The sequence below is a fragment of the Nicotiana attenuata genome, chromosome 5, assembly GCF_001879085.1.
Source record: "Nicotiana attenuata strain UT chromosome 5, NIATTr2, whole genome shotgun sequence".
NCBI lineage: Eukaryota > Viridiplantae > Streptophyta > Magnoliopsida > Solanales > Solanaceae > Nicotiana > Nicotiana attenuata.
Window position 1 is genome coordinate 391,568 of NC_031993.1, and position 22,499 is coordinate 414,066.

Genomic DNA, 22,499 nt, shown 5'->3' on the forward strand with positions numbered 1-22,499 from the left:
TATAAATACTCCCCTTCTCCCCTTCTTATTTTCTTTAAATCATTGCAATTCCAAACCCAAAAAAGGTCTGATCTTCCCTTGTTTTTGTGACTCTTTTTCTCCTTTCGTAATCTTCTAGCAATGGCGAAAACTTTCGCCTCTGCCTCTCAGGAGATCATGGTTTCATCATCTTCGCTTTTATCTCAAGGTGAAGTGGCCACACCTCCCCGCGTTGAGGACTGTGTCACCGGACCCTTTGCGATGACTTCTGATTTCAAGGTCGAAAGACCTTCCTCGAAGCCAGAGCGTTATGAACCTGTGATTCGATATATCAGCTCGATAATGGACGTTAGAAGGGTGAAAGCTAACTGTCACTGGGGGATACTGTGCTTGTGGAGGTCCCTGCCCGGGAAGAAGATATTAATAGGGCCGACTTTCTGAGTATGTGCACATATCCATTCGCCTTAGGACCAGTGGGGCCATCCTCCCCCCCGATCGACCCCGTTATTCTCGATTTCTGCCGGCGGTATCAAGTAACCCTTGGTCAAATTCATCCTTCGTTCTGGCGCGTGGTTTATATGATCAGGCATTACACAAACATGGTCAGGGATATGCCCTCCACCCTCAACCAGCTGATCAGGATGTATAGCCCTCGTCTCTTCCATGGGGGCCTAATCAAGCAACGCTGCCGAGCCCCGAGGTCTCTCTTCACCTATACCAATGAACTCGGGAGTGAAAGATGGGTGAGCCGATTTGTCCGAGTGAGGTCTTCTGACCTGATTTTGGTGGAAAAGATGACGTTTCCCTGAGAAGTGGAATGCGGGGCGTAAGTTGATGTGTTATCCTGACTTCCTTTGCTTCTTCTTGTCAATCTCTCTCCTGGAATCTAATTTTCTTTCTCATACCATTTCAGCCGTAGCGACCTACCCTGGCGCGGTTTCGGATCTCCGGGATTGGGTCGGCCGTTTGTATTCTATCTGCCCATAATTTGACTGAGTGTGGCGCGATTTATCTCGAGCTCTATGGGAAGCCAAGGATCGTGGTAAGCTCCGAAACCTGCTATGGATGCATTCTTTTATCCAAATCGCTATTTTTGCCGTTCCCCATTTTTTGTATCTTGCCTATTCATTTGCATAGATCTGGGGGAAGTCCTATTGGTGAAGGAAACATTGCTCGTTGAGGGGAACACCCCAGTGCCCGCCGAAATTCAATCCATTCCAGGCTGGTAGATGCACTTTCTAGGCTCAAAGCTGAAGCCGAGGCACTTGTATCTTTGCATGGGGAGGAGCTATTGCCTCAAGCGCTCGCGTTGAGAGGGCGTCTGGGGAGGCTAGTCCGAGATCAACTCGAGTTGCGACACGTGTTTGGTTGGAACCTCGAAAGCAGACCTCTGGAGGTGTGCCGGACGGTAGCTCAGGTGGTGCCGAAAATGAGGGTGAACCTTTGGAAAGGGAAGATGCCGTTGGGAAAGTGTCGCTAGAGAACTCGTAGTTATCGGGGCGTGACCCTTGGCGGAGCCATTGAGGATGCAGGCCCAATGATGGATTAGGATCCTGTCTATTTCCCTCTTCGTATATTGTATTTTCATGTTTACATATGTATGAAAGGAAACTTTGTGGCTTTGCTTCCTTTGTTCCCTTTTCTATCCTAAATTTTTCCGGGTGATCCGGTTTCAAAGTTGGTAAGAATCCTTAGATTCATGATACGGGCCTGGGGCTCATTAGGCAGGCCCGGGGGCTCTTATGCGCTCGGTCGATGCGACCTTTAGTGCAAGCTGGCATTAGAGTTCTTATGCTTCTGCTCAACTATTTTGGGTTTCGTTTCTGAGTCGGGTTTCGACACGAGATTATATGACCCTCACGCTTTATGTGTTTGCATGGGTTGGCGACAGTGTCTCTTATGCTTTGCCCTTAGGCATGTATTTCCCGAGGCTCGTTAGGCTAGCGACAATGGCTCTTATGCTTTGCTCTTAGGCATGTATCTGGCCCTCAGGATTGTTAAGCTGGCGAAAATGGCTCTTACTCTTTTCCCTTAGGCATATGTGTGGCCTTGAGGATCGTTAAGCTGGCGATAATGGCTCTTACGCTTTGGCCTTAGGCATACGTGTGGCCCTGAGGCTCGTTAAGCTGGCGACAATGGCTCTTATGCTTTGCCCTTAGGCATGTGTGTGGCCCTGAGGCTCGTTAAGTTGGAGACAATGGCTCTTACGCTTTTCATTTAAGCATGTATGTGGCTTTATTTTACTCTCGTTAAGGACTTTTGCAATGATTTTGCCTGACATGTCATCGGTTCGGGAAGAACCTCGATTTCTAGTCGTTTGCGCTGTTGTTCGAGCACCTTGTAAGGTTTGGCTCGTAGGGTGTGTAGCTCGAAGCCTTATGATTTGGAGCTGACATGGTCGAAGCTCTTTTGCCCGTCGAGGGTAGCGTGTTTAACTGGTTCTTTTCGAAGTAGATTCAAAGTAATGGCCTATGATTTTGTAGCGATGGTCTAGCGTCCCCGAGTCGCGTTAATTTGGCTGGTGCAGCCATATGACCGTAGTCATTTATGTTTGGACGGAGCCATTTTTGGTCCCGAGTATAGTATTTTAGGCGTCTATATCGAGGGTATGCCTTTTTAGGGGTCTTTCAAATTTGATATATAGCCTGAACTTCGAGATCGATTTTATGCCTATAGTAAGGTCTTACAAAACTTTCATGCCTTTTAAGGTCTTACAGTTTTTGCTAATACTTGGTACAAGTATGATTTATGCCTTGCTTGAGGTCTTACAGTTTGTGTCGTCGCTTTGAGTAAGTTTTACAAGACGGAGTCTGCTCGCTTGGGGTCTTACGGCCTTAGGGCTTTTGTTGAATGGCGATTGGCGACAGTCTTTGAGTCATCGAGTCCGTTTTGGCTTGAGAGCCGTTACTCGTGAGCTTGGGATTGCCTCATTGAAGGCTTATGACTTTGGATATTCTGACCCTGAGGTCGTGCATATGATCAGTCCTTTGGCGCCAGTCTCCGAGTATTCTAGACGCTTTCTTTTTGGAGATATTTCATGATTTATGTGCTGTCTCGTTGAGTGCTTACTAGTTTGGAATTTTGACCATCAGGTCATGCAGGTGCCGAATTATTGATGCTTGTCTCTGAGTATTCGGGACATTTTTTGATGGAGGAATCATTCTGGCGAAAATGCTGGGTTTTCTTTGGAGCATGAGTCATGTTGGCAAAAAACATTCTTTGATTATTTGACACTAGTACATGTGCTTCCGCCATTGAGGGCTCGACTGTGTGGACACGGTTCATTCGATCGTTTGGTTCAGTACATCATTTTCCCATTGGGGCCCTATTTTGCATTTCTTGAACTTTCTGAGCGGATGATCTTCCGAAAGGATGTCCTTCGGCATTTGTGATTGGCAGCAAAAGAAGCTTTGAAGACTTGTTGGATTCTCCTTAGGTAGCATATAGGTGTTGCCTCGTTAAAAACCTTGCCAGCAAAACCCTTGTAGGGACAAAATTTGGTCGAAGGAAAAGAGTGCAACACTTACTCGGGGGCACTCGCGGAGTTTTCAGTCGGATGTCCTAGCAATAATATCGCTTTAGCATTGATATGTTCCAGTTGCTCGGAAGCTGTTTGCCTCCATGGTGCCGAACTTATAAGATCCTTTGCCGACTATTCCGAGGATCCGATATGGTCCTTCCCAGTTCTGTCCTAGCTTTCCTTCATTAGGATTTCGTGTGTTGAGAGTGACTTTCCTTAGGACCAAGTCTCCGACTCCGAAATACCAGAGGTTTGTTCGTCTGTTATAATACCTTTCGATTCTCTGTTTCTGGGCAGCCATACGGATTAGTGAAGCTTCATGTTTTTCGTCCAGTAGTTCAAGGGCTGTGGTCATGGCTTCGTTGTTCGAGTTCTCGATAGCCTGTTGGAATCTGGCGCTCGGCTCCCCGACCTCCAGTGGTATCAACGCCTCGGCGCCGTACATTAATAATAAAGGTGTTTCCCCTGTGCTTGACTTTGAAGTCGTTCGGTATGCCCACAGTACTTCGGACAACGTGTCTGTCCACTTTCCCTTGGTGTTCTCTAGCTTCTTTTTTAAGTTTTGAATGATGGTTTTATTAGTGGATTCGGCCTGGCCGTTTGCACATGGGTGGTAAGGCGTTGACAGGATTCTCTTGATTTTATGGTCTTCAAGGAACGGTGTTACCTTGCTCCCGATGAACTGTCTCCCATTATCGCAGGTTATCTCGGAGGGAATTTCGAATTGGCACATAATGTGATCCCATATTAGGCTGATGACTTCCTTCTCTCTTATTTTTTTGAAGGCATGCGCTTCCACCCATTTTGAGAAATAGTCAGTCATAAATAAGATGAATTTAGCTTTACCTGGTGCCGTTGGCAGGGGGCCGACGATGTCCATCCCCCATTTCATGAATGGCCACGGTGATAAGACCGAGTGTAGATGCTCGCTGGGCTAGTGGATCATAGATCGAATCTCTGGCATTTTATGCATTTTCGGACGAACTCTTTGGTGTCTTTTTCCAAGTTGTCCCAATAGTAGCCTGCTCTGATCACCTTTTGAACTAAGGAATCGGCGCCGGAATGGTTCCCGCAAGTGCCCTCGTGAATTTCTCAGAGCACATAATCTCTGTCACCCGGCCCTAGACATAATGCTAGGGGGCCGTTGAAAGTTCTCCTATACAGAGTCTCATTTTCGTCGAGCGAGAAACGGGCAGGTTTGGTTTGCAGGGCCCTTGATTCTTTTGGGTCCGCGGGCAGCTTCCCATTCTTTAAATAATCAATATATTTACTCCTCCAATCCCATGTTAGGATAATGGAATTAATCTCAGCATGACCCTCCTCGACCACCGATTTAGATAACTGAATAACAGCCCCGGGGAGTAGGTCCTCTTCTTCAACAGAAGATCCCAGATTTGCGAGGGCGTCGACCTCGCTGTTCTGCTCTCGGGGTACATGGACTAAGGTCCATTTTTTGAAATGATGTAGTGTGAGTTGGATTTTTTCCAGATACCTCTGCATTCTGTCTTCTTGAGCCTCGCAGCTCCCGTTTACCTGGCTTACTACCAGGAGTGAATCGCATCTTGCCTCGACGGTCTCGGCTCCCAAGATTTTAGCCAGTTCTAAACCTGCAATCATAGCCTCCTACTCGGCTTCATTGTTAGTCAATTTTGCGGTTTTTATAGATTGTCTGATTACGCCGCCGACAGGTTGCCTCAGGACTATACCAAGCCCGGAGCCTCTTATGTTTGTGGCACCATCTGTGAAGAGGGTCCATACCCCGGAGGACGTCCCTGATTTTAATAAAAGTTGCTTCTCTACCTCGGGTACGAGGGAGGACGAGAAATCGGCCACGAAGTCCGCCAGGATTTGGGACTTGATGGCCGTTCGAGATTGATACTCGATATCATATCCCCCCTAGTTCGATGGCCCATTTGGCCAACCGGCCCGATAACTCGGGTTTATGCAGTATGCTCCGGAGGGGGTATGTCGAAAGAATGCAAATACGATGGCATTGAAAATATGGCTTCAGCTTTCAAGAAGAGCTTATTAGCGCGAGAGCCAATTTTTCTAAATGGGGACCTCCTGGTTTTGACGTCCCCTAGGGTCCGGCTCATATAATAAATAGGAAATTGTGTACCTTGTTCCTCTCGAACCAGTATGCCGCTTACCGCTATTTCAGACATAGCCAGGTAGAGATAGAGTGCTTCATCTTCCTTTGGCATATGCAGCAAAGCTGGGCTAGTCAGTTATCATTTTAGCTCCTCTAAGGCATGTTGGCATTCTGGAGTCCGTTCGAAGTTGTTCTTTCTTTTAAGCAAAGAGAAGAAATGATGGCTTTTGTCTGATGATCTTGATATGAATCTGCCCAGGGCTGCTATCCGCCCTGTTAGTCGTTGCACGGCCTTTACATTGTTACCAGCGTGATTTCTTTGATGGCCTTAATTTTGTCGGGGTTAATCTCGATCCCCGTGTTCAATACCATGAAGCATAGGAATTTGCCCGAACACACCCCAAAGGCACATTTCTCGGGGTTGACCTTCATGTTGTAATTTCTGAGGATGTTGTATGTTTCATGCTAATGAGTTAAATGGTCCTCTGCGCAGGGACTTAACCAGCATGTCATCAATATATACTTCCATTGGTTTTCCTACTTGATGCTCGAACATTTAATTAACTAGGCGCTGGTACGTTGCTCCCGCGTTTTTTAGCCCGAAGGGCATTACGTTGTAGCAGTAGGTACCATATTACGTGATGAACGAGGTTTTCTACCTGTCCTTGGGGTTCATCTGGATTTGATTACATCCCGAGTAGGCGTCGAGAAAGGTGAGGGTCTCGTGGCCAGCCGTAGCATCGATAAGACATCGATGTTAGGCAGTGGGAAGGAATCTTTGGGACACGCCTTATTCAGGTCTTTACAATCTACAAACATTCTTAGCTTGTTTCCCTTTTTAGGTACCACTACTACATTGGCCAGCCATTCGGGGTATTTTACTTCTCTAATGGATCCTATTTTAAGAAGTTTTGTTACCTCTTCTTTAATGAAAGCATGTTTTACCTCAGACTGTGGTCTTCTCTTCTGCTTTACGGGTTTAAATTTGAGATCAATGCTCAGTCTGTGGGAGGTTATTTCTGACGGAATTCCTGTCATATCTAAGTGGGACCAAGCGAAACAGTCAATATTATTAGTAAGAAATTGAATGAACCCTTGCCGGAGTTCGGGGGTTAGCCCCATTCCCAAATATAACTTACGGTTTGGGAGGTGTTCGATCAAAACGATCTGCTCCAGTTCTTCGACCGTTGACTTAGTTACGTTCGATTCTTAGGGGTGGAGTAGTCTTCTTCGTCGTCCTCGGGGGCCTGCGTGTTCCTAGGCTCGTCCGAAATCGGGTTCGTGGGGGTTGGCACCTTGTGGCAAATCGCGTACATTTCCTTCGCCGCCCGCTGTTCTCCATATTTAGTCATTACGCCGTCCATTGTAGAAAATTTTATCATCTGGTGCAGGGTTGATGGTACTTCCCTCATGCTGTGTATCCAAGGCCTGCCGAGCACTATATTGTACCTCACGTCGCCATCAATGACTTGGAATTTGGTGTTGAACTGCACCAGACATGTCGATCGAGAGGCTGACCTCTCCTTTCATTACCTCGCCGATCATGTTAAAGTCGTGGAGGACTAGATAGATGGGAGTGACTCGATCGAGCAGCCCCAGTCGTCCTACTACCTCTGATCTAATTATGTTAGCCGAATAACCTGGGTCCACGAGCACAGGTTTTATCTTAGTATTGTTCGAAAGATATGAGATTAACAATGCGTCATTATGGGGTTCTGTCATGGCCTCGAGATCCTCCTCGTTGAACGCGAGGGTGTCTTCGGACACGCGGTTTTGGGTCAGCCCTTCTTCTATGGTGGATGTTCTCGTCCGCTTGAACATGGACCCTTGGGGGATGTCAGTCCCTCCAATAATCATACGGACGTCGTCTTGAGGAATCTCTCCTTCCGCCCAGGTCGAGTTTTGCGGTGGTGCACCGATATCCACAACAACTATGTCCCTCGCTTTGTGGTTTTCGAGGCCGTCATTCTTCGCTCTTCTTACTGAACCAGGCATTTTGATCTGAAATCGAAGAACTTGGGCAAGAAAAAGTGTGAAAGGTAACTAGTGTTGTATAAGGAAACTAGCAAGAAAATTATTACTATAAATTTTAGCCCCACGGCGGGCGCCAAACTGTTTACCGTTAAAATGGTAATAACAATTAAATTTGTTGATGGGACTCTAAAAATACGTGATCTATTTTGATGCTAGTTCAGGAACAGTTGATCCTATGTGTGTGAAGTTTAAGGATGAGATCCAAGCTAAAAAATGGAAGCGCGATCGAACCGAACGATGGCCGCGCGGGGCCTCGAGCTAGTCAATTTAGGGCCTCGAGGTCGATTCCCGAGCTCGTGCTCGAGCTATCAGGGGCAGTCGGGGAAGGGCTAACAGATGAAATAATATTAAAGGAGGCTCTTTATGGCCAATGATAAGCAATAAATGAAGAACAAATATGAAGATAATAAAATGGAGCAACGGTATCGAGAGAGTGTATTAGATAGAATAGGGAAAGAGAGTTGTCATATATTTCTTGTAGAGTAGTTGGAGCAACATCAGTTCCTTACCAAATAGTAAGAATCTCCTTTATATAGAAGGGAGGAAGCTTATACGGTAAGACATCTATTAGTTGTAAAGGTGTGGAGATGGGACGACCGGATGTGATGCCCCGATCAGCGCTCAAAGTAGCCTGGCTAGGGTTCGTCAGATTTAGTCGCGTCTTGGGAACTCCCATTCTTACTTTAGCCCCGACCGATATTCTCTTTAGGCCGGGTGTCGTCGAGCTCCGAAGAAGAAGACTCGAGCGCATCTTTGCAGCCTCGAGGATCTGAGGTGATCTTCCGAAATGCCTCGATTACGAGAAATTGGACCCTGCGATTCTGCCGTATACAATATATATGTATATGGGATATGGGAAAGGTTATGGCGTTATATACGCACCACCACCTGATCGGCTTGTATACGTTGATGATTTTTCCCATAGTGGCAAAGATGATATGATGGGATGCCCTGAGAGGATGATGATGTTATGAAACATGAACCTATGCACGACATGACATTCATAAGCATATGCATGATACTATAATTATTTCATGATTTGCAAAGTATTCAGTCTTACAGGTGGAGTCGTTTACACTATATTTCCTCCATGTCTGTTATGCACTTCTTTATGTGCTTTACATACCCAGTACATTATTCGTACTGGCATCCCTTTTTGCCTAGGGACGCTGCATTTCATGACTCTAGGTCCCGCAGCCTCTCCGGCACAGTTATTTATGATAGTATGACATGAAAAGATACGTTATGTTGGTACTCGGTTGAGTAAGGTACCGGGTGCCCGTCACGGTCCATTGGTTTGGGTCGTGACAAAAGTGGTATCAGAGCAGTTCTGTCCTAGGGAGTCTATAAGTCGTGTCTAATCGAGTCTTGTTTATGGGTGTGTCATGCACCACACTTATAAGAAGGAGGCTACAGGGCATTTAGGATTGTCAGTCTTTCTTCTTACTCTTGATCGTGTGGTAGAGCTCACTTATAAGAATTCAAATTTCGAAATTCTATTTTATTCGTAATAAGATGATGCCTACGTTCAGAAAGATGATCGATAAGAGATATAGCTGTGGAAGTATTGAATTAGAGGAATTCGATTTTGCATCTTTCTTATGATGCGTAAATGTGAGGTCTCTAGCAGATCATGCGTTTACTAAAAGGTGAACGATTCTTGATAAGGAGCTTTTAAGAAAGAATACTTATTGACTCTTGCGGTAATAAAGAATAACAGAATCGGAAGTAAGACACAAGTTGCAGCAAGTAAAAGAAGCCAGGTGAAGAATGGATGGTTTGTGTTAGCTTACATTTCCGAAGGACATTACAAAGCTGCTAATAGATCTCCTTGTGAGACACCCAGGTGGTGCACTCTAGAATATTACGATTAGATGAGAATACTAGCATGATCAATAAAATTCCGAAGATAGGCACTAAAATCCTGGAAGGGATAAATATTACATTAGTGTGACTCTCGTCCCTAGTAGAGCGAGGGGATTGAGCAACCCGAAGAGCCGATGAATGAAATAAGGAGAGCTAAATGCGAAAGAATATCTTGTTGAAAGTTTCATAAGAAAGTGATAGACCGAAATGTTAGCAGGAAATAAGAAGAGAGCTAATGAAGCATTAAGAGTAATATGTGATACCTGGATGACAACGGTAGGTAAAAAGCATGACAGTATTACATAATCTATAGTCAAATAAAGAAAGAGACGAGGGGTGATGTGCCTTATGACAACAAAAGAATATAGGCCATACAGTCACGTCCTCACTTTGAGAAATAAGTTCGCGACTCTAACCTGATTAACATAAGGGAAAGTTAGACCCCAGAGTAATGGAAATCAATATGGACTGGTGAACAAGATAAACTAAACATGAATTAGGAATTGAGTGATTTGATAATAGTCAGCATCATGAGAATTCCAGATTGCGTTCCGGTAATAACAGAATAGACAACATAAGAAGATCCATGAAGAATTCGAAGGATGGTAATTCAGGAAAAACGCTTCCCTAATGCAATCAATGTGAGTAAAGTTAAGTTTAAGGGACTATGTGTGTCACTTACACTAAGTGCCACCATTGCGAGTGCGGAATTTTGTTATCCTTGGTACATAAGGATTACCGCAAGACGAGTAAGGGTCATTGATGATGCGAAAGGACGCCAAAGATGGAGAGCAAAACATCTACATGTAGGTCGTCGTAGTTCCAAGTCTTAGTACTCCCCTAAAGGGGGAATATGGAATGAGAAAGGAAGAATGCAATAAAAATGAGAAAGGGATGGGATTGCACTTATCCGAATCCTATAGATATGCTATGATTCCAGAACGTTATGTAAGCACGACGTCAGGAAAAAGAAGTAAGGGTTCCTGCCCGTAAGGTTATTGATAAATAAGGAGCCAGTACAAGAGGTAAGTTAGACAAAGGAAATAACCCAAGAGAGATTGCGCAGAATATGGGTATGAGAATGGGTCGACGAGTAGTTAGTAGTTGATTCAGGAAGAGCCTAGTCATGGCTAGACAAGAAGTTACAGACAAATTAGAAGATCATGCAAGATGGATGTAGTAAACCCCAACATGGAGAATTCAGCCTTGCAGTAATGTCATTATAATACTTGAGATATATTCAAAGAGTAGTCGGGGTAGTTAAAGGTACCATATGAGTGTTACGAGGATAAAAGAAAATACCACTGGGAAGGCAGTCAAAATATCAGTTCAGAAGCAACCCTACAAGCACAAGAGCACGGAGGTAGGCAACTACTGATGATTATAGGCAAGGAAGGACATCAAAAGGTCCGTAGTAAGCTCACAGCTTTACAAGAGTCAATGGTTCTCCCTAAGTACTACAATGAAAAAGTAGCTGAGGAAATAAGGAAGAAGGCTTCAACCTAAGCACAACAACCTAAAGAGGGAATGGTCGTGTAACAATAGTCTCACAACAACATAGTAAGCACTCCAAAGGAAAGTAGCACCTATCGTGGTTAAAGAACGGGAAGTAAAATTAAAAGTAATATTCAAGATCATATGAGTTGCACGAAAACTCTGGCATACGTAGGAACTAAGATAAGCTAAGTATGCATGCTACAAGGGGCAAAAAGACCAGGAAAAGTAATAGCTTACGTTAAAGAAAGCTAAGAAGGAATGAAAGGAATTATTCGATCAATGATCTTGAGTTGGTGACGTTATGACCATACTTAAGAGTTTGGAGTTCTATACCTGCAGCGCATACAGCCGTAGAAGATTCTGGTATACGTTAAAAGAAAGAATGGAGCTTAGGTCATAAACGAAGGATTGAATTGTTAAAGGATTTTATCATGAATATATCTCAACCCATATGAAAGGCTAAAGTAATAACTAATACCAGGAGCTGCAGATCGGACGATAGCTTAAGCCTACATAAACACTGATCGGAAAGAAGAGGAAACTAAAGAGTTACATCGACTAAGAAAAACAGGAGGGACCAAGATAATTATAGACCTCAGGATCACTCTAAATAGCAGAGGTACTAGAGAGAAAATTTAGTAGCCATATTCTATAAAAGCTCTACGATAAAGCCAGTTAGAAGAGTCCCAACCCCGTAAGAATCTAGTATGAAGCTCTAACGAGATTGTGTAAAGAGGTAAATGTATTATAATAGAAGTTCAACACGTGGATCTGAATTATAACTCTGTGGAGGGGAGGTCATGAAAGAGATAGAAGATGTTATGTGAAGCTTTAAGGAAAGTAAGGTAAAGGTGAACAATGTAGGAGATACTCAAAAGCAGAAGATTGAGAATATTCCATACTTGGGATAGAAGGCTAGAAGCACGGGGATTCAATATCCAAGAATGATAGCAGCGTCATCAGTAGCATATCTTCCAGCCTATGGTCTAGGTATTGGGAAGCCTGATTATGAGAGTAAAGAAGAGTTAGAGACGATGTGATGTCTCACTTGATGTTCCAGAGTGACATAAGGAATCTATGATGCAAGCAAGTTTAAAGGCTGTGAGTAATATAAATAAATATGTGTAGGTCGCAAGCTATTGAATGGTGAGCGACAAGGTTCTAGAAGACAGGAGTAAGGATAAGAAAGGGCGAGTGAGAAGGTAACAAAAATGGATAAGTCCTCAAGATTGAGCCCATGAAAACAAGAAGAGCAGATGGTTTCTCTAAGTTATACAAAGCTCACTATAGCCTGAATGAATTCAAAAGAGTCTAAGAGTAATAGTATTTAGAAGAGATGAAATGCTGCCCTGGTAGTAGAATGAGGGTGTAATTGTGATAAATAAAGAATGACGTTTAGGCCTTCGATTGAGTAATGATTTGAAGAAGATTTCATGAATTGTACGGAATTAAAATGCCCACGTAACGTGAGTCATATTGGAATGCTATAAAATTTCGTCATAGAAGTATTATATCGCCCCTAGGTGGATCAATCTAATTACTCCAGATGTCCCAGATGAAACGTGAGCCCAGTGGCGGTGTTACATAAGAGATCAAGTCATCAGTGGTAGATGATAGATCAACATTAAGGTAAATCAACAATGGATGGACAAAAGTCACAAAGTATGAGGTGAGATTAGGTCGTCATTCTTAAGATGAACAAGTAATGAGGAGGCATTAAAGGACTTAGATTTATACATATGGGATAAGTAACGAAAATAACCTGGAGTCCGATAGCAGACCTTAGTAACAATGAATCGAAGTAAGAATTATGGTATAATAAGACCTACATAGATGTAGTAAAGCTAATGACGCCCAGAGGGACAGATTGACATAATTTTGCATATGTTCATAATGTGAAGCCTAGAGATTGGCTAAGAGCTGGAGGAAAGAGAAGAGAAGAGTTAGCGGCACATACAAAGTTAGAGTCGTAAAGGCTGCATGATAGAAGGTAGCAACAGTTACGAGATTAGAAGGATTCCGACTACAAGTCGCGGTGAGAGAAAGAGTCTTAAAGGGGGGAATGCCCTGGCCTTTGGGATTCATTTACAGAACAGTCGCCTAGATGGAAAGACGAGTACTAAAGTATTCGCAAGACCTATGGGTTATGAAAATGATAAGAGCATCAGTCAACATTCGAGGACGAATATTTCAAAGGGGGGAATGATGTTACACCCCATATTTTCGTACGTGGAAGTACGCCACAAGTAAATTAACGTAAGTTCGGGAATGAGATTTATTTTGGATTTATAAATATTATTCTACCACAAATAATTAATTAGTAAATTCGTGAAGATGAGAGAGTAAGCAAATCGAAAAAAATAAATTTCGTTGAAAGTGGCCAATTTAGAATAAAATACGGGTTGAGCGATCATACCCGATAATTATGAACTAGTACCATACAAGGTACCATATACCACGGTAGTATAATGTATAAAGTATATATAAAGTATATTAAAAATAAGTAGAATTTAGGTAATTTGAGGTAATTTTTAAATTATGTGATAATTGATTAATTACCGAGTAACGGAACATTAACTAGTTGACTAATAAGTGGGTAAAGATTAATAATCTTCACCCCACTCCCGACGTGGCAGTAGGCCACTATTCAAGCATATGACTCATCAGTCATATATGCTTAGTAGGCTAAATACGTGTAAATCAGTAAAAGACATATAAGAATGGGTCATTTTAAAAGGTTCACTTTAAAAGCATGGTTAACTTTAAAGGGCAAGGTTCATTTGGCAAAAGTAGTAGTACGTCAATTTAGTGTTGTTCATATGTCATTTTAGTTCAAAATGTTAAGCGCAGAAGCTTCCTTTCTTGCAAAATTAATTCCATCGAAATAATCCAAAGAAGTAAAAGCCTAATTCCGTTCAAAATACTACAGCGTAATTCCATCAAAATTTTGCGGTTACAAAAGAGTACGGTGTAATCTTCGCCAAGAATATTATACGGAGTTTCCCTACTCCAGGTATTTCAAGCCTATCTTTTTTTCCTTTTGGCATGATCTATACAAATGAAACGGGCAAATGAACAAATTTCATAAATGACTCTATTCATAGAATTATTAGAGATATCTATGTTCTTAAATTTCCATGTGTCATAATATTCTATCAAATGTTCATGGGTCTAAGAAAAATACGTATGTTGAAAAGAGTATACTTTATGATATTACTCAAAGGCAAAATGGTCTTATGACATTCCGAAAGATTTTATTAACATACTTTTCATGCATTGCATTCATGTACATTGACCCATGACGAGATGGCGTTATATTCGCGTATATGTATGTATATGGGATATGTGAAAAGTTATGGCGTTATATACGCACTACCACCTGATCAGCTGGTATACGTTGATGATTTTGCCCACAGTGGCCGAGATGATAAGATGGGATGCCCTCAGAGGCTGATGATGTTATGAAACATGTACCTATACACGTCATGAAATTCATACGCATATGCATGATACTATAATTATTTTATGATTTACAAAGTTATTTAGACTTACAGGTGGAGTCGTTTACTCTATATTTCCTCCATGTATGATATGTACTCAGTACATTATTTGTACTGATGTCCCTTTTTGTATAGGGACACTGCATTTTATGCCCGCAGGTCCCGATAGACAGGTCGAGAGCCCTCCAAGTAGGCTATCAGCTCAGCAAAAGATGTTGTTGCACTCTATTTGCTTCAAAGTTGCTTGTTTCGTTAGTATGAGTTAGACGTGTATTGTTTTGTATGGCGGGACTCTGTCCCGACCTTTATGAAAATTATATATTCTTAAAGGCTTGTAGACAGATGTCAAGTACGTAAAAGATTGTACGGCCTTATCGACCTATGTTCAGTGTTCGAGTGGTTATTTTGATCTTAGAGGCCCATATGTCTTATGTATAAGTTGGTATTACCTGTTGTATTCTACCTATTTCACGGCAGCCTCTCTGGCTCAGTTATTTATGATAGTATGACATGAAAAGATACGTTATGTTGGTACTCGATTGAGTAAGGTACCGGGTGCCCGTTGCGGTCCATCGATTTGGGTCGTGATAAAAATGCCTGACTGGTAATGGCGGATGAAGAACTAACAGTTCTGGGAGCCTTGATGGTGGCTCTTTATGATCAATGATGAGTAATAAATGAAGAAACAATCAATGAAACACAATAAATGTAAGCAATAAATCAAGGGAAAGACAATGGAGAATGTTTAAGTTAGAGAGCAGAGAAATGTTCTCGTTCTTGTATTGAATCTCATGTGTGCAAGAAATGACAATGGTCCCTTTATACATGAGGGGGAATCCCAACATGGTACATGTATAATTATTACAAAGAAACATAGCTGGTACAGCTATTTACTCATCTGGTAAAGACTAGTACTATTCTTGCAGGTATTGTAAGTTTTGGTCACGTGCCTTGCGAACGTCCAACTTGTCCATAGTAGGCACCGACTTGTGTTGCCTCGACGTCGAACTTAGGGAACCTTTGGGGTTGAACCTTGAACTGTGCCTCGAGGCTTCTGGAGGCGGGCTACGAATTTCATAAGTGTCATAGAATCGGGCTCTCCAATTTTAGCCGTATTCAAGAATCGATAACTCATATCAGATGATTCCAAGATGAATCGGCCCAGGGCTATAATGCGCTCGGTTAGCCTTTGTACAGCCTTCACATTATCCACTACCGCAATATCTTCGATTTCTTTGAATTTATCGGGATTGATCTCGATTCCCCGATTCGACACCATGAACCCGAGAAACTTGCTGGACCCGACCCTGAATGCACATTTCTCTAGGTTGAGCTTCATGTTGTACTTCTTCAGTTCATTGAATGTTTCCTGTAAATGCTTCGAACGGTCATCTGCTCGCAGGGACTTAACTAGCATGTCATCAATATAAACTTCCATAGATTTCCTTATTTGTTCTTCAAAAATTTAGTTTACTTGGCGTTGATAGGTTGCACCAGCATTTTTTAGTCTGAACGGCATTACATTATAACAGTAGATATCATACTTAGTGATGAACAAAGTTTTTTCCTGGTCTTCCGGGTTCATTTGCATTTGGTTGTACCCAGAATAAACGTCGAGAAAACTGAGGATCTCGTGTCCAGTCGTGGCATCGATCATGCGATCGATGTTAGGCAAAAGAAAATAATCCTTGGGGCATGTTTTATTTAGGTCTTTGTTGTCCACACACATCCTAAGTTTGTTTCCCTCTTTAGGGACTACTACTACATTCGCTAACCATTTGGGATATTTTACTTCCTGGATGGATCCTATTTTGAAAAGTTTGGTTACCTTATGTTCATTGAAGGCGTAATTTACCTCGAACTAAGGCCTCCTTTGATGTTTCACCGGGCGAAAATTCGGGTCCAAGCTTAGTTTATGAGTAGTGATCACCGGTGGGATCCCCGTTATATCGAGATGGGACCAAGAAAAATAATCTAGATTAGCTATAAGAAATTAAATAAGTTTTTTCCTGAGCTCGGGAGTTAACACCGTGCTAGGTATATCTTTCAATCGGGCAGGTGCTCGATCAGTATGATTTGTTCCAGCTTTTCAACTGTTGATTTTGTGGCTTCAGAGTCATCGAGGATTATGAAGGATCAAGGTATCATGTAGATATCATCCTTGTAAGTCCCCTGCTCCTCCGATTGGGTAAAAAGCCGGTGTCTGTGGTTGCTATTTAACCTCCTGCTTTCCCTTCGAACTTGACCCTTTTTTTAATGAGAGCGCCAATATTGGTATCACTTCGTCAATGGCAAATATTTCCTTGGGGGCGAGTTAAACCCCAAAGAAAGTTTTGACTCCCTCTAGCGTTGGGAATTTTATAACTTGGTGAAGGGTCTAAGGCACTTGCCTCATGTTATGGATCCATGGTCTCCCGAATAGGGCATTATACCTCATATCGCCCTCGGTCACATGGAACTTTGTTTCTTGCATGATCCCAGCCACGTTTACTGGCAAAGTTATTTTACCTTTGGTGGTTTCACATGCCATATTGAAGCCGTTTAGAACTCGAGCCACGGATACAACTTGATCTTGTAGGCGAAGTTGTTATACGACCCTTAATCAAATTATGTTGGTCGAGCTACCTAGATCAATCAAAACACATTTAACTTGATTCTTATTCATAAGTACATATATTACAAGTGTGTCGATGTGAGGTTGTTTGATCCCTTCTGCATCATCATTATTGAAAGACAAGGTTCCTTCCGGTACGTGTTGGCCAAGTTCAGATGAAGTTTTGAAGATTGACAAAACGAACTCAGTCATGGACTAGGTCCATCATGTGAGACACAGTGTTAATACACTTATACATGTGAGAGGCATGTGGAGAAGATAAGTATCAAGAATCAGCAACAATATCTTCTGAGTTGATCGAAAAGGTTGCATAGGATAAGGAGATGAAGTCTCCTTGTGTGAAGAGAACTAAATCCGGATCAAGAATAAGGATTGGAGTTGGAATTGTTCTAGGACTCGAATTTGATAAAGGATCAGCAATTGAGTCTCAATCAAACTCTAATTACTAACTCTATAAATAATAATGTTTGTTCTCTTTTACAGGGGTTGCACAAAAATGCAGAAGTTAAATGTGAATTGAGAGCAAAATAGCAAGGCTTTTTGCAAGCAATTCGTATGTGATTCAAGTGTGCAAACCTGAAGCTACATGAACAAGATTGAAGAACCAGCTCCATAAAGAGTTTTATGTGTCTTTCTTTATTTCTAGTTCAATTATAGTAGGTGTTTCATATTGTACCTTTCAGCTTTATCTAGAAGCAATTGTAATAGGTATTTTGAGTATTCAAGTTAGAGTTAACTTGAAGTTATCGCAGCAGTTAGAGGCTGTTTGCTACAACGGGATTAGAGTTTAATCCTTAGGTTTACAAGTGTTTTGTAAATGCAGTTTTGGCTTAGTGATTTCAGTGGAAGTTTGGGAAAATCCTACTGAGTAGTAGGTCGTGGTTTTTTCACCTTTTGAGCCAGGTGTTTTCCACGTAAAAATCTCTGAGTTCTTTATTTTATGCACTCTTAATTCCGCAAACAGTACTAGTAAGTACATCTAGAAGAACCAGGTTCTTCTAGTGCGAAAATTAGGTACCACACAAATCACCCCCCCCTCTTGTGTGGTATTGACGTGTAGAACATCAATTGGTATCAGAGCAGGTTATCCTTGAAGAGTCTAACACCTTAGGAGAACATCAACAATGAGTGCACCACCTGGGAACTGGGAAGGCAATCCACTGCCAGGCCTTCACTTTTCAATGGTCAGTACTATTCTTGGTGGAAGAACAGAATGAGAGATCACATTATAGGGGAAGATTATGAACTTTGGGACCTAGTCTCTGATGGTCCCCTAGCAACCACAAAGAAGAATGCTGAAGGAATTGATGTGCCAAGACAAGGGCTGATTGCACTGCTGAGGACCTGAGAAAGTGGGAGAAAAATGCTAAGGCTAAGAAGTGGCTTGTATGTGGACTAGGACCAGACAAGTACAGTAGGATCCAAAGCTGTACAACTGCTAAGGAAATATGGGACACTCTGCAAGTGGCTCATCACGGAACACCTCAAGTAAAAAGATCAAGAGGAACAGTTCTATAATCTCAATATGAGAATTTTACTATGAAGGAAGGGGAAACTATCCAGAAGATGTATCCTAGATTCACCACATTGACAAATGAACTTGAATCTCTTGGAAGGATTATCCTTGAAGAAGACAAGGTTGAGAAGATTCTGACAAGGGTTCTGCCAGTCACATGGGAAAGCAAAATCACTGCCATTCAGGAATCCAAGAATATTGCTACCCTTAGACTGGATGAACTGATTGGAAACTTAACTGCCTATGAAATGAGGAGACAAACCATGAAGATGGATACCCCCCAAAAGGAGAGAAGCTTAGCTCTCTGAATTGCAGAAGGTGCAGATTTGGAAGATGATGAAGTGGCTATGATCACTAGGGATTTCAAGAAGTACATGATGAGAGGAAAGGGTTCTTCAAGAGGTACAAACTTCAATAAAACAAGAGCTCTGGAGAAACAGACCAATGAGGGATGCTATAGTGTGGTAATACTGATCACATGATCAAAAACTGCCCGCCATGGGAAATTGAGTGGAAGAAAGAAAGAGCTGAACGAAGGAACAAGACAAAGGAACAGGTTCAACCAAAAAGAAACAAAGGTTCAACCAAGGCTATGGTTGCTGCTTGGGGAGAAACCTCAGATGAAGACTCAGAAGATGAAGCTGAGGAGGAGCAAGCACTAATGGCCATCAGAGAATCAGATGATGAACAAGAGGTCCAAGTGAAATGGAGGAGCCAAATATGGTATATGGATAGTGGCTTCTCAAAACATATGACTGGGGACAAGGACCAGTTCCTTTCACTTGAGGACTTAAAGGGAGATAATGTCTCCTTTGGTAATGGAAAGAAAGGTGAGATCATTGGGGTTGGAAAGGATGCAGATTGGGTGAATGCAATGCAGGATGAGCTAAACCAGTTTGAAAGAAGTCAGGTTTGGCACCTAGTTCCAAGACCCAAGGGCAGATCAGTCATTGGTACAAAATGGGTCTTTAGGAACAAACTTGATGAAGATGGAACTGTTACAAGGAACAAGGCAAGGTTGGTAGTCCAAGGTTACAACCAAGAGGAAGGAATAGACTATGATGAGACCTTTGCTCCAGTTGCAAGACTAGAGGCAATCAGACTTCTCATAGCCTTTACAGCACATATGGAATTCACTCTTCATCAAAAGGATGTCAAAAGTGCCTTTCTGAATGGCTACTTAAAAGAAGAAGTGTTTGTGAAACAACCCCCAGGGTTTGAAAGCAAAGAATGTCCTGAGCATGTGTACAAGTTGATCAAGGCTCTCTATGGACTCAAACAGACACCAAGAGCATAGTATGAAAGACTGTCAAAATTTCTACTGGAGCATGGGTACAAGAGAGGTAAAATAGATAGTACCTTATTCTTAAGGGAAAAAGGTAAGGACCTTCTTGTTGTGCAAATTTATGTTGATGACATAATCTTTGGGGCCACCACTGACAAGCTAAGCAAAGATTTTGCAAAACTAATGGGAAGTGAATTTGAAATGAGCATGATGGGTGAGCTTAACTTCTTCTTAGGGTTGCAGATCAAACAAAATCAAAATGGAACCACGATTCATCAGCAGAAGTATACAAGAGAACTAATCAAAAAGTTTAAAATGGAGGATTCTAAAGAAAAAGACACACCTATTGCAACTGCCACTAAATTAGATATTGATGAACCTGGTTCATCAGTTGATCAGAAGTTGTATAGGGGTATGATTGGTTTACTCTTGTATCTTACTGCTAGTAGACCTGACATTGTTTTCATTGTAGGGTTGTGTGCTCGTTTTCAGGCAAATCCAAAGGAGTCTCACTTGACTGCTGTCAAGAGGATATTGAGATATTTGAAAGGCACTACTGAATTGTGTCTTTGGTACCCTAAAGGTAGTAATTTCAATCTAGTAGGATATGTTGATGCTGACTATGCAGGTTTCCTAGTGGATAGAAAAAGCACCTCAGGTATGGCACACTTCCTTGGTTCATGTCTTGTATCATGGGCTACCAAGAAACATTATTCAGTAGCCCTATCTACTGCTGAAGCTGAGTATGTAGCTGCAGCTTCTTCTTGTGCTCAATTACTATGGATTAAACAACAATTGGTAAATTTTTGAATTGAAGTGGGATGCATACAAATATTTTGTGATAACACTAGTGCTATAAGTATGACAAAGAACCCTGTTTATCATAAAAGGACCAAGCACATAGATGTTAGACACCACTTCTTGAGAGATAATTATGAGAAAGGATTAATCTCAATAGAATTTTGTGCTACTGATAAACAAATAGCCGACATCTTCACCAAAGCACTGAATAGGGAAAACATTGAAAGGAACATGTTGGAATTAGGGATGATTAAGATCACCTAAAAAGGAACCAGTTCAGAACGCAATGAAAAAAAATTATTGATGAAAAAAAAAATTCTTTGGTTAGAAGTTCTGACTTTATGTAAATATCTAGACTAATTCTTACTCAGTCTCATACTCTAATCAGTATACTCCTGTGACGTGTGTTTATATTAATTCATTGATTTCTTACAAAGTTTTTTTCTATTCTGATATCTGAGGCATAATTAAGAGAAGTTCTACTTGAAGAACCTAGTTCATCAGTATATGCTCATGAGAAAAGGTCAGGTACGTTTCTATACTTTGCACAATTAGAAAGATTAATATTCCAATCATGAGCAGAAGTCCTATTCTAACCAAACTCCTAAAAATATAACCGTTGAGCATTGAACCAGTTTCATTCCCCTAGAATTCTAATGAAAACGAGACTATTTCCTAAAAACTAGCGTCACCTATTTATCACTAAAAGACCGGAGTCTTAAAGGGATTAGACTCCTGATTGACCACTGCAAAAAGGATGCGGGTACTGCACCTAATCATACTCCACTTTAAATACACTCCACATACTCCCATTCTAGTCCATAACCGTCATTAAGCCCTAAACCTCCAATAATCATCCTTCTCTCTAAAATCTCCAAACTCCCCAAAAGTCTCCAGAAATTCTTCACCATGACTATTCCTCAAGAAAATCCAGGAACTCCCCCACCAGTATCTCCTACCACATCCTCATCTGCACCTCCTAGCGACAATCCTAAACCCAGATTTCGCCGGCAGAAAATGTTGGCAAGAAAGACTGTAGCTACTGGTGCTCTGAGAACGGCTCTAACTGAAAAATTAAGAGCCAGTCAGAAAAGGGAGAGCTCTAAAAAGGAATCTGACTCGAGTTCTAAGTTTGAAGCGTTTGTTTCAGCAAGCGATGGAGAAGAACTTGGGTCTTCTGACACTGACAAGAATCAAGAAACCCCTGGTGAGGTCAATATCTGCTTTGTATTTTCTGATATAGTACAGAGGATGGATAATAGGTTTGTGTTGGTGGGCTCTGTGAGAGATGTAAAGGAGGGTGAGTCGAGTAGAAGGAGAAAGAAAAAGAAAGACAAAATGCTTGCGGTTTGTGGAAGGGTAGAGGAGAGTGTTAACAAGTCAGGGGAAAGTGAATCTAGGGAGGCTGCTGAAGGTCTTGTTCACCTGAGTGAACAACCAGATAAACCTGGTTCATCTGTTGAAGAAACCCTGGCTGACATCCTGAAGAAGGTTGGGGCGAGCTACGATCTAAAGAAGCGCAAGGCTTCTTCCCAAAAGACTCCAACTGCTTCTAAGCCAACAAAGAAAAGTAAGGTGTCATCTCCTAAGTCTACTATCCCTTCAGCACCAAAGGTGAGGGCTACTAGAAGCAGGGTAAAGCAAAGTGAGGCTGAGTTGCAGAAAACCTTAGAGGCTAGCAAGAAAAAGAAGAAGGAAAAGGAAAAGCTAAAGTTGTGGAAAGTTCTGTGGCTGCAGAGAAGAGGAGAAGGAGATGGAACTGGTCCATCAGGAAAGAGGTACAAGTTGAGGAGGT